Source organism: Protopterus annectens, chromosome 1.part1 (assembly GCF_019279795.1).
Source record: "Protopterus annectens isolate FY-2018-M chromosome 1.part1, PAN1.0, whole genome shotgun sequence".
NCBI classification, from domain to species: Eukaryota; Metazoa; Chordata; order Ceratodontiformes; family Protopteridae; genus Protopterus; species Protopterus annectens.
The window spans coordinates 1,940,577,842-1,940,583,841 of record NC_056726.1 but is presented as its reverse complement, the minus strand read 5'-3'; positions in this window follow the sequence as shown (position 1 = coordinate 1,940,583,841).

Sequence of the window (6,000 nt, the reverse complement as noted above, 5' to 3'; positions counted from 1 at the left end):
GTTATTCACTATATAGGTACCTTGGAACACTCTTTACCTTATAAGCTCTGTGGTGCGTGTGGTAGCTGCATAACACTATAGTACCAATGACTACATAGGAAGGAGTTCTAATCTGGGTCCTGGTAAATGTGTGTGTGTGTGTGTGTGTGTGTGTGTGTGTGTGTGTGTGTGTGTGTGTGTGTGTGTGTGTGTGTGTGTGTGTGTGTGTGTGTTTAGTTTTAAGTATTTTGTGGCCTCTCTTACCCAGTACATCACCCATTGCCATACTTTACAAGGGCCAGTTATGTTTCTCACCTTAGAAGTACTTTAGGACAATCTTCACCCTTTAAGCTCTGTGGCATGTGTGATGAATGCATAAAACTGTAGTATCAGTAACTAGATAGGAAGGGGTTCTAATTTCAGTCCTGGCAAGTGTGTGTATCTGTGAACTATATACATTAGGGGCGGGTTTTGCAAATATTTGCTGTCGCCCACACAGAACACATCCTAGTGCCCACTTTACAAGGCCCACTGTTGTCATCCATTGTAGAGGTAGCTGTAGACACTCTGCAGCCCTATAAGCTCTGTGCCATGTGCAATAAATATGTAACAGTATGGAATAAATAACAAGATAGGCAGCCCTTCTAATCTTTGGCTACCATTCCCCACTCAGGAATCATAGACAAACACTCAGCTAGGCATCAACCCCTATTGGCTCACAGATAGAACCCACAGTGTGAAAGTAATGGACTCCATCTCAGACTGCTGACCAGTCAGGGAGTCCCACAGGGTTTGGTCCTGTCAGCATCACATGGAGAGGTAATAATAGCACCCACCTTGCAGTCATCTGGGAACATTGTGACAGCAGTGGACTTCAGAGGTGTAGATCCTGAACACGAGGGGACCCAGGACCAAACCCTGACTTAAACAGCCATGTCTGACCCAGCTCTGTCAGGGCTTGGTCCTGGGTCCCCTCATGTTCAGGATCTACACCTCTGAAGTCCACCCTAACATGATGTTACAATGTTCCCAGTTGACTGCAAGGTGGGTGCTATTATTACCTCTCCATGTGATGCTGACATCCTGCACAAAGGCTTCTCTGAGACCTATGACTGGTGTCAGAACCCTGGGCTTTAGCTCAATGCCAGAAAATGTGCTGCCATCCCCTTTGGGAACAACATGGTTACCATTAATTACTAGATTGATGGTAGTCCACTGAATACTGGTGTTATAACAGAACTGGGAATACAGGTTGACAGTGAGCTCTCTGTTGACCACCACAGTGCCACTGTGTTCAGAAAGTCCTTCTATGTGTCACACCTCCTGACTAATGGTGTTGCATCCAAGAAGTAAGAGGTCATTGTCTCCCTGTAGTCTCCCCTCATTAGGCCAATTACCGAGTACAATGGCCCATTTGGCATGTACCCCACTAGACAAATGCAACAACTGGAGAGACTGCAAAAGTACCTCACAAAGAAGATTCTAGGCCTTAAACACTTGCCCTATATGAACAGACTCTTCTCTGTCTCATATTGGCTACTTAGAGGTGATCTCTGCCTGACATACACAGCCATGTCTGACCCAGCTCTGTCAGGAATGTTACATCTGAAGAAACCAATCCATCCACACCATATGCCCCAGAGACCTCAACCCTATTTCCACAATCAACAGAACATGCTGGAGAGACAGGTTCACAACCCAGAGACTGCCCACGCTATGGAATAGACTTCACATATATGCCAAACAGAGCACATCACTGGCCCTCTTCAAGAGAAATCTGGATGAGTGGATGGGGAATAGAAATCCCACCCAAGGGATCACTCCAGTGGCTATACTCATTAGACACACTGATGACTATCTTCAGGTGGCACGATGTTGGGGTATTCCCATGGGCTAGGCTTGTAAAGGCTCCATGACCATTCACCTAGTACACACCTATGAGACTATGAACCTATGGATCTCAGTACTGGCAAATGTGTGTGTGTGTGTTTGTGTGTGCATTAGTGTATATAAAAGTGTTTGTAAGTGTGTAAACATGTTGGTGAAAGTAGTTTGAGGCCCTTCTCACCCAGTACACCTACCACTGCCATACCTTACAAGGGCTGGTGATGTTATTCACTATATAGGTACCTTGGGACACTCTTTACCTTATAAGATTTGTGGTGCGTGTGGTAGCTGCATAACACTATAGTACCAATGACTACATAGGAAGGAGTTCTAATCTGGGTCTTGGTAAATGTGTGTGTGTGTGTGTGTGTGTGTGTGTGTGTGTGTGTGTGTGTGTGTGTGTGTGTGTGTGTGTTTATGTGTGTGTGTGTGTAAGTGCTTGTAAGTGTGCATATTGATAGGATACAGCATTTTGAGGCCTCACTTTACCAGTACACTGCCCATTGCCATACTTTACAAATGCTGGTGATGTTGCTCACCTTAGAAGAACTGTGGAACACTCTTTACACTATAAGCTCCATGGCCCATGTGAGAAATGCATAACACTATATTAGCAACAACTAACTAGGTGGGAGTTCTAATCTCAGTCCTGGCAAATGTGTGTGTTTGTGTGTGAGAACTGTGTATGTCTCTGAGGGAGAACTATATCCATTGTGGGAGTGGGTTTTTCATTTTGAGGCCATGGTATTCCCAGTACACATCCCAAGGTCCACTTTACAAGGCCTGCTATCTTCATCAACCATAGAGGTATCTGATGACACTCTTCAGCCCAAAAAGCCCCATGCTGTTTGCAGGAACTATGTAACAGTAAGGACTGACTAACAAGATAGGCAGGGCTGCTAATCTCATTTCTGGTAAATGTGTGTATGAGTGTATTTGTGTGTGTAAGTGTGTATAACTGTAGGTTTGAATATTTTGAGTCCATTCTCACCCAGTAAATCACCCATTGCCATATGTTACAAGGCCTGTGGATGTTGTTCACCTTGGAATTACCTTGGGATTCTCTTCATCCTGTAAGTTTTGTGGTGCATGTGATAAATGCATAACACTGTATTAGCAGTAACAAGATAGGTAGGGGTTCTAATCTCAATCCTAGAAATATGTGTGCATGTGTGTAAAAACAGTATCCTGTGTGTGTTTGAGTGAGAACTATATTCATTGGGTGGCTATGGTTTACAATGTTCAGCCATGGTACTCCCAGTACATGTCTCAAGGTCCACTTAACAAAGGCCACTGTTCACATCCACCATAGAGGTATTTGTGGATACTCTTCAGCCCTATAAGCCCTGTGCTGCGTGCAACAGTTTTGTAACAGTATGGCATGAATAACATGATATGCAGGGCTGCTGTCAGTACTAGCAATTGGGTGTGCATTGGTGTGTATAGCAGTGTTTGTATGTAGAACCATAGGTGACAGTCTAATGAGTCCTCCACACCCAGTGCACACCCCATTGCCATACCTCACAAGGGCACATGATGTTATTCACTTTACAGGTACCTTGAAACAGTCATCACACTATTAGTTCTGTGCCACCTGCAATAACTGCATAACACTGTAGTACCACTAACTAGATGGGTAGTAGTTCCAAACACATCACTGGCAACTGTGATCCTATGTGTGTGTGTGTTTGTGTGTGTGTGTGTGTGTGTGTGTGTGTGTGTGTGTGTGTGTGTGTGTGTGTGTGTGTGTGTGTGACTGTGTGTGTGGGAACAGTATTCCCTGTGTGTTTGGTCAACACAATATCTTCTGGGGTTGTGGGTTTTACCAATCTAAGTCTGGGGTGTGTTCCACTCACTGCACTTATCATTGGCCACTTCACAAGGCATGCTGACGTCAACCACCATGAACTTACCTGTATACAACCCTTAGCCCTATAAGCTCTGTGGCACATGCAATAACTGTTACACAGACCTGATAAATGTGTACATATACAGCTCTATGTCAGATCTGACATGATCGATGTATTACGACTCTGTCATTCCCTCATTGCCAATTCCTGCAGAAAGATCTCCTGCTGATGCACAGACACCTAGAACATAAACAGAATACAGCATATGAGACTACATTCAGTCAGCGTTACTAACAACAATAATGCATCATGGCTGAAAATGTACACACATTCTGAAGTCTAACCATTACAAATGCAAGCTGACAGCACCTTATACAGCATTACATAACTAAACTCTACTTACTTCACCCTGTGCATCAGAACCATATTAGCATGTCTTTGCATCGGTGGTAGAGATGACAGGGATGTGGCACAGGTGTCATCATATGCACAGGGCATTGTGTGGGTTTGCCAGAGGCCTAAGCTGGACCATACGGTTGACATCATGCATGTGTATTTGGAGGGGTGTTCTACAAATGGGCCATGCAGAGATGGTGTGTGTGTGTGTGTGTGTGTGTGTGTGTGTGTGTGTGTGTGTGTGTGTGTGTGTGTGTGTGTGTGTGCGTGTGTGTGTCTGGACATGATTTGGCTGTGATGGTGATGTGTGTGTGTATGTATGCACACAGTCATGCCATGTGGCTGTCCTACACAGGGATATGTTGGACAGCTGTGGACAGTACATAGCAGGGTGTATAGTTCACCATGTCCAGCCACTGACACAGGACCTGGTCCTGCCAGGGGTCTCATTGGCACCACCAGGCCCATGGTCAGATGCAGTACTGCTTCCCAATGGTGACTGCTGTCTGCTGGATCTGTGTCCTTGATGGGACCAGCCAGGACTACATGCGCACGGCCTGCTCTGTTGTGGTGTGGACAGCACCCTCCTTCAGTAGTGCTGGTGGTACTGCCACTATGGGAGTGTGAAGGTGCATGGCCCCGTAGACTCTCAGCTGGTGTTGGTGCTGACCTACATCCACATGGCCAATGCCCATCTCCCACCACACGCTCTAGCACAGACATGCTACGGTCAGGGATTGCCAAGGTCTCACCCCACCATCTATTCATGACCTCAGTATTTTGATGTGTGGCCTCAACATGCATGTCACTACTTATGCCAGGAAGAGTTGCATCCAAGACCCCGAGTATTTGTCTGGTGTTGTGTTCACTATGTGCCTGTGCATCCATGACAGCCCAAAACATGCGTCTGGTGACATCTGCTGTGGCACTTGTGACAGCGGCTTTAGGGGCAGCAGTCCTTTGAGCACCCCTGTCTATCTGCCTGTGTGGGACCTTGTCTGCACTCTGGCTATGGCTAGTGGCTTCACTCACACTTGCCATAATCACCGCACTAGCCTGTTCCATGCCACCACCTGCCAACTGTCCATTATCTATGGTTGCTGGGGACGGGGTATGTGTGGACATTGTGACTGTATGTGGGGACATTGCAGATGACTGCAGGATGCCAACCAATGGCACAGATTTGGCCCCTGACAACCCCACATGTGCCCCACTATGACCACCATCATTGTCAGAGTCTGCCGAGACACTGACATCAGATTCTGAGTGGGAGAGACCATGACCACCATGTCCACCTGTGACAGGAAGACAACATATGTAAATTAATACCTGCACTATATAGTTTGCTGGTACACACAGACATGTGTATGCACGAGCACACACACACACACACACACACACACACACACACACACACACACACACACACACACACACACACACACACACACAAACATATACAGGTGAGGTAGCACAAAGACGTTACACAGACCTCACAATAGCCAAATGGTGACATTCACGACACAGTCAGACCACAACATAAACACTCTGGACAGGCCCTCAACATCATGCAGTGCAGCCCTTTCCACTAAATGTTACTACGAATATACACCTCTGGGATATGTGAGCAGTTTTAGTAGGTGATGGGCCTTCACCTAGCACACACTGCAGCCGTGTACATATTATTGCTGTTCACCTGTATAGCACAGTGCCTACTCCTACAGAACATACCTCTCAACTGTACAGAGTTTCGCTGAATGTCTAGATATGTGGCTCATATTTTTGGTCTGTTCCTCATAAATCCTGCATTTGTCTAATACATTGCTGGGATAATCTGAGGACTGGTGTCACTAATTAATGACATGATTTGAGTTTCACACTTCAACAC